The following is a 15,259-nucleotide window of genomic DNA, read 5'->3' as shown; positions in this document are numbered from 1 at the left end:
GCCTCCACCCTACATTTACCATTGCCGCACACCGCAATAACATCATAAAAATGTGTGGCCGATTAAATAAGTGCGGCATAGATCGCCAGGCTAAAGGAGAGAAAAACAGTGAAAAGACGGGAGGTGAGTGGGGGCTGCTAGAGAGAATGAACATAGGATAGCCGAGAGCGAGGAATGTTAAGTCGAGGCGACGCGTTTGCTCCTGAAACGGTCCTGTTACAGAGGTGAACACAGACGCAGACCGTTCGAGGAGAACGGGCTGCTTCTGCCCTGTGGTGGGGCTTACCAACGGACGGCAGGAAGCCTGGGATCCACGAAAGTAAAAGGCTGAAAACGAGGCTATTAGCTGCATAGAAACCGCCCTGTTTCTATGTCTTATTGCTACTTGAAAAGACAGGTCATGTTTTGTGTTCAACAGTCTGTTGCAGATGAACTGGAAACAACAACGCGCCATGTTATCGTTTGAGGTTTAACGGCTTGCCTGACGCCTGCAGGCGTAATGTTAAATGACGTCGATGCAATTTAAGAAGTAGAAGGTTACATTTGACACGGACCCGTGTCCCTGTTTGTAGCTGAGTGCTTCCAAGGCAACAGCAATCACAGACTTTCCCTAAATTGACACAGAATGTTTAATTTTTATATTTGTAAAAGTCGTTAGAAAAATAAGCAAAAGTTGGTATATTATGCTGATGAGTCGTACGCTAGATCTCCTAAGCATAACATTAACACAGTGCATGCAATATTTATAATTTTATGCTTGTGCCACGTGAGTTCAATTTTTTTTTTGAAATTGTGCCTGTAATGAAACAAACAGTACAGCCATCGAAACGCTCTGTATAGTCACGGCGATCATTGGAATATCCCGAGCAAGAGAGAGCGCTAGTTATGATAACGATGTTTGACGACAAACCCCATTTGTTCGTTCATCTTTCAATGGCCATTGATTCTCCCTTTTTTACTTAGCCTTTTCGTTCATCGAGTTAACGTTACCACCACTATCGACTCCTGTTCTGTTTTTAGGGCTGGAGTCTACTCCTGGTTAACAGCACTGGTCCTATGGTTCCGCGCGAGAGAAATCTGTGGGCATTAATGGCCTCCACTCTTATTTTGGCCCTCTTGTCTCGTCCGGTCTTTCACGAGCTGAGTCTATCTTTCCTTCGATTCTTCGGTATGCCTCAGTGCTTACTTCTCTTCAATGTCCTTTGGTCGCCTTTCTGATTCGCGACCGTATTGGTATACGCATTGTTGCGCAAAGGGTAACTGCTCGACCTGACGGCAGAAGTCAGCCGAAAGGATTTTCCGGCCATGCTATTGCTTGCTCTGTTTACGCTCGTTGTTGTTTCAACACGAAGTACGCATATCCGGGCAGGCAGTGAGTTATGCATTCGCACACCCGCCCATTTACTGACGCCCGTCCGTCCCGGATACTGCCGCACGCGGCAAAGTACCCATCCGAACACCTCATAGATAGCCCTTCGGTTCCCTTAAACACATCAGGCCAACGGCGCCAATCCCAATAGAAGACAGCAATCACTAGAAGCTTACTCCGATGATGCAGCAATGTCAACGCATTTCGGTATTTTACACTCGTTACGTCGAGAGCTGTGCCTATGTGTGCGATCGGTCCAAGAATTGTTTGTTATAGGACATCGGTAAGAGACTAAGAGAAACGATAGAAGGGCCAGGGTGTTCTGAGCAGTTGTCCCCTCGTTCGCCACAATGGGATGCAGGCCTTTTATACTTCCACTCTCGGGCTGTCCTTCAAACTGAATCCAAGCAGTGAGTAGTCGATTGTTAGAGTTTCCCCCTGTGTCCCCGACGGCGCCGACGTCAGAAGACGGGCCGCGTTTATCTCGAGAACCGAACCCGATATTATTACCACTACTCGAATCGGATTTAGTGAGAAGGAGACCGTTCCGCCGAACCACCGAGCCGGCAACAGGAGCTACACCGAGAGTCCTACTCGCAGGAGTAGAAATTTCGAGGGGAGACTGGATCTGCTAGATCGGAATTGTATGGCAAAAGCTGGAGCCATTTCAACTCAACATACATATATTTATAGGAGTTGATATGACTGCGGCACGCAAGACAGCTCTGCTAAGATTGCAGAGCATTGGATAGAGCATTGAATGTAAGGTCAGTAGGCAGCGAATATAAGTGCTTAGCAGTACAAACAAAAGTCAATTGTTGATTTCCTTTCGATCAGTTCGGCTAACACAAATAGAGATAGAGAGTAAGCAAAGATCTGCATGAAGTCGCGTGTAAATTTATAGCACCGCTAATTCTCCTCCGCAATCTCGCCATGGCGGAGCTGAGCACGCTATTGAAATTTACGACAGCCAACATATATTTTGTAGCATTTATTATTCCGGCTTAATGTTCTATTCACAATATACTATCAGAGCCATTAACATCTTGCGGATATCTTTTGAAGGCCGATATCCTAAACCCTGATGCCTCCAAAGTGGTCATATGATGGAAACCAAATCCGAGTATATTACGAAGAGGTAGTGTATTGACATTTGCGCTGATCAACTTTGACTACACGGTGAGCTCAAAAGACAGAAAAAAGTTTCTGAACCTCATACAAGGATCACCTTCTTACAATAGGGACTTCGGCGCTTCATCTCTTTGATACATACGTTCAAATAAAGATTTACCTAAAAGAAGATATCCTTCACCCACTATGTCTGCCACATCATTGCTAATATTCATCTAGCGAGACTCACTGATATTAATTTCTCCTGTGAGAAAGCTACTGATACTGCCAATCGTCAACGATCAAATCGAAAACCGTTTCTAGCATGGCCATCCGGAGGGTCGTAGCCACCGTCAACCTCGAACAATCCATTATATCTACACAAGTAAAAAAAGAAAAAAAAAAGAAAGAAAAAAAAAAACACAAAGCTGTTCCGCTCGCGAAGCATCCCATTTTTTTTTCTGTAGACGATAAATACTAGTAAACTGGAAGCAACAGCCGTCATCTCAACGTTTATTAAACCGAAGTCGTTTACACTCCGGGAGATGATAATCTAGTGACGTCCATGGCAGTATAGGAAGCAGCGTTTGACAGAATCTGTTTCGTGTAAACACATGGATGATGGGAGTAACGTTTTACTGACGATTCAAAATCTGCTTCTATTACTGGTGGGGCAAATGTGCCCCATCGACTTATCGAGCGCCGACAGACATAGCAAAGCATAGTTTCTCATATGGAAGAATGGGAACTACCTTGGCACTGCGAATTCGTAAGCGTTTTGCCCGCCTGCCTGCGCCGATCAGATTATCTGTTAATAAAACGAGCATTACTGCTATGGGCATTGTGGATATGAAGTGCATTGCCTGTTCCGTACTAATTCTGTCAACTTTGCGTCAAGTGACGAAAGTCGTATTCATCCTGTCGCATTATCTATAACGCCCAACTACTATAACCCATCCTACAACCTGAAACAGGGTAAATATCTGTCAGTGGTCATCAGAACCTATCGAAGGTATTTAACCTTTACCCCAAACGCATGATAATTTCATCTTTTCCTACGACACTGTATGTACGCGTAGCTCAACGTTCTTCTTCAATACATTTGTTCCACCAACCCCCAGCACCTTCACACCCTCGCTTTCTGTCTGCCGTTTGCTATTTGCGTTTGTTTAGTTTCGATGTTCCTTTTTCTCAGCTGAACCTACTAACTTGTTCCTCTAGGGAAGCAATAGTAAACAAGCGCCAGATCACTACTGATTACCACAACATCGTTTCAGCGCTCGATGCCTTATTGCTGCGGCTAGTAGTAGGTCTATAAATAAAAACAACAATAAATAACTGCGGTTAATAAGAAAGGTCAGGCGCGGCCAGCATAAAATGACGAGCACTTTATTCTTTTTGCTAGCAGTTTACATCATCGGCGTGCTGATGCTGTCCGTGATGCTGTTAGATCTGTGCGTTTGGGTGCTAGCGATGAAAATGCTTGGCACTACGCATCGCCATACAGCTTTTGATAGTCGCGTACCGTTAGCATTCAACTTTCTAGCGTTCACGATGTTCCGGCCCCAGGGGCAAAGGCTTTTGTGACAGTGACAACATCAACAACTGCAGTTCGAACATGGTCCTGTCATGAGACACCCGCTCGACTCTGTGTCTGATGGTCTCTCTGCTGTTGTTGCTAACTGTAGATAGCGGCCTCGATAACCTTGCGTGGTGATAATGTCGATGATGATCAGTGTAACACGATTACGAAGTTTATCTCTATAACGTTTCCTATATATGCGGCAGCTACTGTTCGTGTGAGCTAGTTTAGCCGGAAAGGGCCCTAGTCAGACGGATCTAGTCAGGTCTAACTGAAAAATAAAGCGCTTTTTTTCGTTCCCGCGTTCCGTTGCAAATGACTGTACCAATAGCTGCGTGGCACATTACGACCGGTTAACGAAGCTGCCATGTATACCTCGTTGTACATAATATGTACTATGCAGCGCTATGCAGACTGGTACACAGCGTAACAGCGTAGTAGAAAACAGCTTTTTTGGGTTTAAAGTTCTAGCTATCGATATTTAGTTGTCTTCGGTACAATTGCGTGCCTCTATTATATTCAAAACACCTGAATATATAATATCTATTTTTTTTTATTATACGCTCTGAGTGTCCGTTTTACACTGGGGACTGCCGAAGCGATTAAATCACGCTAAGGGCAATCCTGCAAGGGGCGGCCATCGCTGCTAAAGTACAGAATATTTTGTAGAAAATAAGTGTCAAACGCAACAGTCACTTCGATCATTTTCTTTTTGTTTATCTAAGGGGCGGCTCCCGCCGTAGCCATCGCTAGCTGCGGTATATCTACTTCGTGATTTGCTCATAACACGTACGGTCGCATACCGGCACGGTTGAATATCATATCTCTTCACCGAACGGTTGCCGGCCAGACGAAGAAGAGATGGAATAGATTGCTGTGCTACTCACGTTACCTAAGTTAACTACTTCTGTGTCTGTAACTTTTATATTTGTGATGTTTGTTCTGGCCATTTCTGTAAAATACTCGATGGGAGGGAGCCCGTCGAGCTGCTGTTACCGCTAGCACAGGCCAATCCGGCCAATTAAACTTTATCCTTAGACCAGGCAAAGCAAACACAGAAAGGATAGCATATGCCCAACCATCATCATCGTCATCAACGCCTTTACTGCAGTCTACCCTATGTTACGGCCATCGCTATCCTTGCTAAATATTCAGCCATCCTAGGAAGCAGATTAGCACAACTGCCCGCCTCACTATCCGATACTCCATCTCTCAACACCTAGTGGTAGCACTACGCGACTGAATAGTGCTGATGAAAATGATCTAAACGCGTCTCAAAACGCAGCCAAGTCAGGTTATCGTCAGCCACCACGGACGCGAGAGAGCGCCGTTGATCTACTCTATTCGAGTCTCGCAAACGGCATTTTAAAAGACCTTCCATGCCTTTGCCATTGTGATATTGGCGACCAATCTGCTGTGGCAAGCAAATGTATAAGTTGCATCCATGACGGCCGAACGGTTCTGGTCGTCATCGATTCGAAACTACATTACGGCGCACATAATATTAATACCTACGGATGTAAATGCTCTATCTGCTCTCTAGCCAGCATTGGCTTGCTTGTCCTCGCAAAGACGGGTAGGAGATGCAACCGGCCGGCCGGCCTTCCTGCCTGGCGGACCGCCTGTTGGCTATCTACGAGAACTCGCTAACTCCTTCATTTTTCTGTCCGCCAAGTGCTGTCACACATACGTTGAAGCGTGGACGAGTTGTGAAAGAAACAACTAACAACTGCGTATGCCGCCGGCGCCAAGGAAGCGCCGACGGCTAGGAGTCAGCCAGTGGGCTGGGAAAAAAGAAAGAAAAAACAAAGGCAGCCCGCGAAACGTCGAGAGACGGGCACTCGACAGCTCGCATGTCCATAATGATGACATACATCATCAACTTGATGATGAGAGCGCGCCTATAGTCGACTCGACCCGCCGTCAATGGGCCCAGCGACGTCTGACCGTGAGGGATGGGCATCGGTGTATCAGTAGCTGCTGGCTCCTGTATACTCGCTTCTGTATTAACGCAAACAAAAACTATTATGATTTGAAATAGCTGAAAACGTTTTGGGGGTTACGAGTGATCAGCTGCTGCGGGCGATAACATCACATGGGTCAACGGCGTCCACTGCAGTTGGCTCATGGCCGTGTGTCATATTGCACAAGAGACCTTGTTTCGCATATAGAAGCCAACATAATGGGTCAGCCATATAGCAATTTAGTTCATAAGTCACGAGAGATAGTGGCGCACTTTTCTGTCCAACTTGAAAGGTCGGCCTGATAAAGCCTTACGTATTAACTGTGTCCCGTTAGATTTGATGTAAATAACTGACAGAAGCTTCCATATAATCAGCCATATGACGTTGTATCGTAGAATTGCGCGATACTTGCAAAAACTTAACGATATATGCAAACTTCCTTCAAAGTGCGCACATCTAGCACACAAAGTAATTGTCATTTATTTTTTAAATTTAAATCAAACATTTCACCTGCTTCGAATTATATCCAAGGGCTCTTCTTGCAACGTATCTCTCTACGCAGTATAATTACGTTAAGGTCTAACTACGTAAAAAGAAGTATGCTACATACGACCGCGTCGTGAATCGCACTCCACTTGTTTGTCCAATTGTTACTTCGTTTTTCTTAAAACCCGTCCGAAGTTGAGCGGCGGCGGCGGCGTCGGCGGCGGCGGCGCGTCGCGCTGCTGCAACCAATGAGATCACAGAGAGACAGCTTTTCGCGCTGCCGTTCCCGTCCAACCAGAATTTATACGCTGCTAGATTTCGACGAAAATACATCATTGACTTGAACGCGGACGCCGTCTACTGTCGCGGCCGAACTAGTGGCGGCTGCTCGAGTGGTGCAGTCGTTCATTATTTCCATCTCGCTTGAGTGGATAAGCTCGTGCAAGTAAATTGTAAACGTCTCTAGCCTATACAACAACACGACTAACATTTAAACAATAATCATGATGATAAGAATAATGGCCATCAGCATCAGAATCACCGTCGGGTGCTAGAGACCAGTATCTTCATTATCATCTTAAGCAACCAGAGAATATGAATCGCATCAAACGGCGCCGATCACAAAGAACGGCGGACGCTACGGACAAACTCTCTACCAGTTCTATTATCGGATCTCGCTCTACAAATAGCAGCAGATCGCTGGCGGAGTTGACTGGCAGCGGGCTGGATGCCCTCGTAGTGTTAATGTGGGCTGTTGTCTTCTACTCCATTTCCAGTGCAAACGTCAATATAGAGAGGCAACCGCTATAGATCGTATGTAGCGATGCAAGGCTGCGGCCAGCGGGTCTGTTGTTTCTCCACCACCTTTAGTATCCTGCAATACACATGGGAAATAGTAACCAGCTGCCGGGCAAACTGTGTAAATGGGCTGTATTTAGCAACGGCTTTGTTTTGAGCACCATCCTGTTAACTATGCTAACTGTGATGCCTGAGGATGATGATGGGGCGACAATTCTATGGCCGTCAACGATGGTGCAGAGGCTAGGCCGTACAGGTTCGCTGCATTTACGATATCTTCATTACGAAAAAACACGTCACACGACAAAAGTAGCGCGGTATAAAACAATAACAACAAAGCAATTAGACAAAAATGATTCGGGCGACGGCCGAGAGACTGGAAAATTGTTTGCGCATGCTTGTACGTAAGGTATATATACATATCTGCAGGTCATGATTTGCATTTTGCTAGCATTGTTGTGGTACATCTGTATGTGCTTCGTCGTAAAGCCGCTTCCAAGATGTCTTTCGTGTGTCATGCCGATTCGGTCAGGTTGTTGGCTGGACCAGCAATACAACAAGAAACCCATAATAACAAGGGTCAATAACCAGTGCACCTCGCTCGAGTAAAGCTGAAATCGGATTTCATTGAAGTTGGCCAATTCTACAAACAGTACCAACATCATTATCCATCGCCGTCAACCCGCGCTCCTCAGGTAAAGAAGAACCACATCGCTGTGGGAGAAGAAGCGGATGAAAACGGCAGAAGGGAGGAATGAGAGGACTGCACGAAATTTGTTTTTTTTTGCTCACAAAAGTCTTCGTCGCCGCGTTTACTGTCGCCGTCTTCACGTCAGTAGATGACGGAGGACTACGGGAATATGTACGTTGATCAGTAGATCAGAGTCTCTAATCAGAAGCAAAGCTGAGATCTGCATCAGAGCTTGCTGTGTTCGAATGACCGGGTGTAGGCGAAAACGCTTAGAGACTGTGTGCGTCGCAGGTGGAGCACAGGTTTGTCTACCGCCGCGGCAATCAACCGTCGAACGCCGTTTGCCGGTAGGAATTGCTGATTCGTTAAATTCGCTTCGTCAAATTGGTGATATCCCAAATTCGTTTGACCCCCCCGCGCGCTCTGCTTGGTTTCTCGACTAGAATTTTGCTATGCTCACCCATTCGACCGATGGCCTGGGTGCCACGGGTAAGTCGAACAGTTGCAGAGCAACTCAGTGATAGTGGATGATGATAGCGCAAATCAATCATAGATGTATGACTGTGTGTGACCGAGCGCGCCATGTATGGATCCGAGATACGTTTGAGTGAGTGTCGAATGTGAGGGCGTGAAGCTCTCGTAATCGTCAAGACATATATCATAGTATACACCCATTCGAAACTCCCGGACGGTGCCTGGTGCACGACTCAGGGCTTACGTCCTACAGAACCAGGGGCGTGGTAGAATTCAACATGTTATTGAATGACAAAAACGCGGCTAAAGACTAATGCGATAAACCAGCTTTTAACAACTTGAGGCTGGCTCGGTTTATAGGACTTCCTGATAAGTGAAGTTCGCTAGATTCACGAAGAGTAACAGCTGATTTCGACTCTCGATAAGCCCAAACCGACGTGAAACGACGAAGCTTGATTTACCAACTGAAATACTAGAAACGTCGTATCATTTTTTCAGACTTAATTGCACAGATCTAGCAAACTGGGCTAACTTTCCCGTACACCGCTTTTCAGTTGTTATCAGGAAATTCAGTAAGTTTAACTATATCTGATGGCAGTAGTAACTATGATTCGATAATCAAGCTAAAATGATTGTGTGCGTGTTTTTCTGTGTGTTTACTGTTTACTGAATAAGCTGGGTTAGATGCAGAAGTCTGCAGTTGTCATATTTAATCAATCAGTCCAGTTCTAAGACAGATAACTGTAGTCATTATCACTACCTTTATGGTAAGTATTAATGTTTTCATAACCATTATTTCTTGACAGATAACGCCTTTATCGCAGGCAGAACGGGCGCAGCACCCTGAGATGTATGCACTATGGCGAATTGACGTTCTATATCACGTTATTTCTCTCACTAGCCGGCTTCTTCAATCGCCCAGCTTGTTCAGCTTATTTCCAGCCGTATCGGCATTCAATTGAAATCCATCAGAAATCACTGTCTAGTATCGATGCAAACACAAAACAGTTGTTGATAGCCATGCAGTGATACCAGTGTGTTCTTCTCCATCATCAAGAGTGTACTCCATCGTGGACTGCACCCTGCAAACCGTGCAGTATTGGCAAAATTGGCGCCAGTATCGCTGCTCCTGGAAGACCTGCACCTAAGCTTCACGGTTGGCTCGACTGCCTAACTCACGAGCTGAACTCTTGCGCACATGCGGTCATTATAGGAACCTTGGAGATCTACGGCTTCCTGCTTCTGCCGGGAGATCAAAGGACGCAGGATAGAGCATTCGGGTAACGCGTTCAGCGTCGTAAAAGCGACAGTCGTTGTAGACGCAATGGTTGTAATACGAACTCTTTGTAAAGCGTTCCCGCATTTATTACAATCTGTGTTAAGGAGCTTGTTGGCTGGCCGTTCGTACTGGTCGGTGCTAAAGAAGAAATAGCATTGACTGATCTCGATTGTTGAGCTAGGAGACAAATGTTTCCAAAGTATGCAACTCCGCCATAATTTCGTTCAGCGTTATGTAACTGTACAGTGCGTTGTTGAGTAGTGGGGCATTTCACATTTGACATATGTTAGACCCATTAACCAGGTGGCCAATTTGACTGCATTTCGAGCCTCTGATGCTTCCGTTTGAAACAGAAACGACCATTTTGTATTTGGGACCTTTGAAAATTTCCACTTCAGCTCGTGTTCGCCCTCAGTGGTTGGAAGTATTACAGAAGCACAACAAAACTCATTAGATTTAGAGGTCTTTACCACGATCGTATGGCGATGCCCTATTCTACTGTGTTAACAAACCCCTTAAACGTAGCCACGGTATTTTGAGATAGTCAGTTATTATGATGCCAATGCTGTCACACGACAAGACGTCTTAATTGAGTCCAATTTTGTCTCGCAATAGGTCTGCGTTCATCTTGCAGTGTTATGCCCATAGCAAAACCTAGTGCTAATGATATGGCCTTGCACTTCGAAACGGCATTGGGATATTTGAAATGAACAAGGGCTACTAATTTTAGCGTAGGGTTCAGGTTTAGCGCAGGTTTAATCACAGTTTCCAAACTCCCCGCAAAATGACTCTTCTTTTGCCAGAGTTGCTGTTGTAGAAGCAATGCACACGCGAGTTTATAGAACCTCTAATAAATTACAGAAAAAGTAAATAAGATTAGAAAATACTTACATTTTTAGGTAAGAGTCCTTTGATTCACTCGGCGGAGAGCGTTTTAGCGGTAACTGCAGATCTATTTCTAACCGGAAAATTGTTAGGGTCGCAGGTGGCCGTTCTCAGTTGGGTCGAGGCTAAGCATTAAAAAATTTTTTCGTTCCTTTTTTTTGTCAATTAGAACGACTATATATTTCATGCAGTGATCGAATGCCAGACTTCGCTGGGTATGTAGGTGGGATTTGGCGTTTGAAGCCGTTACAGGGCATGATTACTCTGTCGATCGGCGTGCTTTCTTAGAGACTTCGTTTAGCAGACTCGGCTCGTTCGAGATTGACTGGTCTCAAATATAGTTCGCAGCCCAAAGCGGTCGACGATCGCGCAAAATTATTGGACATTTACGTGGGTGAAAAGCAAACTCGAGAATCGAACTCGCGCGCACCAGGAAGTGATCAATCGCGGCACCATTGTGCGTGTATCCCTCTTAATTAAGCTCACACTACGATCGTTATTCCTTTAACAGCAATGTTAGCATTTCTGCTCCTAATCATATGAGCTCCATTCACACATTTTGCTGGTAGTGATATTTCTGGTCGGACCCGGGTTTTCAGGGCCGAGCTGCGAACTTCCACCTTGCACAAGTTGCTTAAACCATTGAGATATCGAACGAATAGCAAGGCGTAGTAGCACATGCAGTAATACGAACGGAAGGGATATACATATACGGAAATAGAGTAAGAATTGGTAGGGGTGTAAAACTTCGGGGAAGGCGTGGAAATAGAATTTTAAAAACCTCCTTTTTTTTTTCTCTCGTTTTTTCTTTCAAGTATTCGTTTGACCTTCCTTTATTCTAATATTTTTTTGGCATCAATTTCCCTATCACTAGCATTGCACCGCGTTGTAACGATAACTAACAAATAGCCAGATCTGTTCCGTCGGCTGCTGCCACTTATGCAGGCGTACAAACGAGTGGAGGTTGGTGTCATTGAGGTATCCAGTTCAGAACAGATTCACCTACCCCTAAGCTTCATTACCGATCGCGCAGTCACTGCCACTCTTCACACTGAAATTCGCGGTTTCTGATTTTGCCTGAGGGTTGTATATGAATATCTGATGCTGCTGATGACAGGTCTATTGAGTGAGAGTTCGTCGCAACGATGCCGTAACCAACGCGCAGGCTAAATCGAATGCTCAATAGATGGAAATACGTCGTTGAATTGCGTCTCGCCCGTTTCTGTCATTGCTCTAATTAGGACAATTATGATTACGCTGCAGAACCTGGACGCATGGATGGTGGACACATAGGTGTATATATATATATATATGTTGATATGAGAGGTCCACGTCCACAACTTCTCTTCGATGCTGTACCTGATGTTGAGCGAGTAAATCTGTATGGTAGTTTCAGTAATCGCAGAACAAGCCAAGGCACCTCGCGTTTCCGGAGGTGCGAAACACGAACACAAGTCAACACGATTCACGAATCAGTCAACTGCTGCACCATGTTCACGTTCCTCTCCGATATGGGCAAACAGCACACACGGTATGGTCGATAAATAGCCAGCGTTGCCAGTTGTCGACTACACCTCACATCTTCGTCGTTGTGGCAGCGAAAAAAACCACCGTTGACGACATAATAGGCAAAATCACTGAACGCTGCCGCCCCTGTGCGTCACCCCTCGGCGTGCACGCGCTAACTACGAAGAGAACAAAGTTGAAAACTAATCTATTATTAGTGAAAAACTCTGCCAGCACTCACAGCACTCGATTGACTTTCCCAACGTATCACCGGGTGTATAAACAGCACAAACATTCCCTTTTTTTTTTCTTTCTTTCTTTACACACTTCGTTACCAACGGCGGAAAAGTAAACGACGTAGAGTGATAACCTCTTCTTTGCCTGCTTCGATTTGATATCGATCCAAATCAATCAATCAATCAATCAATCAATATTAGTGATCAATTGGTTACTGGACTGATGGCAATTAATCAAGCAGACGACAATGGGTCGTTCGTCGGTAACCCGGTTAGTAATAAGCTTTCATCTATTAATATTCACTCGGTTGCGTATGATTCTTCACGTTTTCACAATAGTGATTTTAGTATCGACCGTTTGATCACCGTTGAAGCGCGGGTTATTGATTGGCTTTCAAATATTGCAACGCAGTTTTTGCTTCGAACCTATTCGATCAAACTGATTCGATCGTTCAATTGCAATTTGCTGCTGTCTTCGGCTTTGTCTTCGTTTAAATCGTGCCCTATTCACGCTTTTTCTCTTCACGATCACACCGTTGACGCAGCACTGATATACATTGAACGACACACGATCGAACGACAGCTCCAGCAGTTTTACAGTTCAGTAAAGGTGGTCGTAGCGGCCTAATGCTATCATTAACCAGCTCAGGCTGGCTGGCTGGCTGGTGGCCGCGCTGCCAGTACAGTCCGTACCGCTGGCGGTGGTCCGCCGCGCCTGCTGGTCACCACTGGCTGTCGCTAATGCTCGACCGAGCACCACAGACCTGACCGCTCACCGAAGCGCTTCGACTGCTACTAAATGCGTTCACCTCTCATATGACACCGTCAGGCAGGCAGGGGGATATTGAGGCGTTGAATGGCATCAGCCCCGACAGGGGGCGCCAGTGGACGACTTCGATCTTGCTATCAGTCCGAAATCCCGCCCAGTACGAACGGCCCTTTCCACTCAGCTGCAGCGAGCCCCGCCCCGCGAGAGGGTGGCCACAATAGCTGCCAGTCGCTGCCAGGCTGCCGGCGGAGTCGGTAGCATGTGCGAGCGATCCGTAACCATTACGACGATGGCAACTATGGCGCTGCTGCCAAGCGCTGTTTTGTTACGATGGATGATACCGATAGTTTGCCCGGGGCCGGCCGCACATCGTACAGCGGGCCTGCTTCTGCCGCTGACGTAGCTCATATATGTTTCACAGAAAAAAACGTCATTACACTTACTGACGATTACCTAACCCTATCAATATAACGTCAGTTGCGCAATGTGTGTCCTTGTTGGCCAGACAGGCACAGCAGCTAGCGTTTCTGCTGGCCGCTGTACGAGTGCACACATTGTGTCAATCTGGCAGGTTCGTTTTTTTCAGTTAGGCGCAAGGTCACCACCAGTAAAATTAGCAATAAAGGCAACAGCAGCAGTTTTAGGCTTGGCGTACCCGAGAGACCGGAATTCGTCGGAACACCTGCTACCAGCTGTCACTAGCTGGAAGAAGCTTTTGCCGGTGAGTCGCCTCGAAAGTCTTTTATGCGCTATTTTTGTGCATAATGGCCTATGAACTCAGATACGTCAGTCTAACCAGAGCTCGTTCCACTCGAAAACACAACGTTATGTTCGACGCTGAACAGTGGCTTGATTTTGCGAAAATCTGTTCAAGCTACCGGAAAAAATTGCCGGCCGTTGCTGTTGTAATACGCTTGCCAGTCTCAGTTAGGGCGACGGCTAGGCGATCGTGAGCGGAACTGGTAAGAGGCTTCTGACGGCCGATGTGTAGGGTATTGATTTTCTGCGATTGGTTAGAGACCGTCAGGACTGATACAGAAAGAAAGAAACATATTTATTTTATATCTAATAGCGATATTGCGATTGTATCGTAATTTTGACGGCTTTGCCGGTCGTAATTAATTAGTCATAACTTAATAGTTTACATATTGTTGCTGGCCGTAAGAGTCTGTACACTTCCCGCAACTAAGAAGAGTTCGCCGGATGAGCTTGAATCGGCCGTCTCTGAACGTTCTAATGTTTCTAGCCCAGTAGCCGTATAGAATGGTCTGTATACGTACAGGGCAGGTCTTTGACAGGTGATGTTGCTTAGGCAAAGTTATTTGCTGCCGATATTTAGATCAGCAATAACTCGCTAAGCGCAACAACTGTTGATCAGTAGCCAACAACATGAAACACTGTTGATAGGAGTGCATCTTTGAATACATCATAAACATTAACGAGAGCCTTGCACTGTCATGCCGTAATCCGTTCTCTTATCATCGAAATGTTGTTGGGCAAAAACCACTATCAATGTTAAGCACATGCAAGCTAAGCACAGTAGCTACAAACTGTAGCCTGGACTAAAGAAATGAGGCAAAATCTTATTTTCACTTAATCCAATTGAAACGAGTGTTAATTGCCAAAACTATAATTCTCAGCTTAAAAACAAAGGCTTTCCGGGAACATAAATCCGGCGTGTCCTCTCAAGTGGTTCGTAGTAAACACTCCTTCTCCCTTCCTTTCGCCCTCTCTCGCTGCCCCCCCCCCCCGCTCTCTCTCTCTCTCTCTCTCTCCTTAGACTCTAAATGTATTCACATCAAAACTAGAATGGCAAATCGGCTTCCGTTATCTATTTCTTCGATGGGTACTGCACCTTAGCTAGAGTGCCCTCTCAGCCTCTCTATAGTTTAAGCAATTTTGGGTGACTTCTTTCAGTACGCACGTCTCCAATATGCATGCACACATGGTTAATAACCAATATGCTCACGGGACGGGGCAAGCAGTAGCATCAAAAGTTGGAACCAGAAGGCCTTTGGTTTGGGAGCACGCGCGTATCGGTGCTGTCTTGTACTTGCCAATTTGTTAATAGATTAATATAGTAAAATATGAATGTGCTAAGTTAAACTTC

The 15,259-nt window shown here is 45.7% G+C and overlaps 1 protein-coding gene and 1 long non-coding RNA gene across 8 annotated transcripts in view; one reads left to right on the top strand and one right to left on the bottom strand.

The window, feature by feature from the left end:
- ct (homeobox protein, cut) overlaps window positions 1–13,214 on the bottom strand; it is a 138,546-nt gene extending 125,332 nt beyond the window's left edge. For 5 of the 7 annotated variants that reach the window (XM_022810558.2, XM_086973842.1, XM_086973843.1 and 2 more), the window contains exon 1: window positions 10,645–13,214. The gene's annotated coding sequence lies outside the window, so the exon portion shown is untranslated. The remainder of the gene's footprint in view (window positions 1–10,644) is intronic. The other 2 variants (XM_022810559.2, XM_086973838.1) reach the window with 2 other exon arrangements.
- The window catches only part of LOC147754834 (uncharacterized), a 75,697-nt gene that overhangs the window by 14,049 nt on the left and 46,389 nt on the right, over window positions 1–15,259 (top strand). The window lies entirely within an intron of this gene.

The sequence above is a fragment of the Varroa destructor genome, unplaced genomic scaffold, assembly GCF_002443255.2.
Source record: "Varroa destructor unplaced genomic scaffold, Vdes_3.0 BEIS01000006.1, whole genome shotgun sequence".
Lineage (NCBI taxonomy): Eukaryota > Metazoa > Arthropoda > Arachnida > Mesostigmata > Varroidae > Varroa > Varroa destructor.
This window is presented reverse-complemented; position numbering and strand designations above follow the sequence as displayed.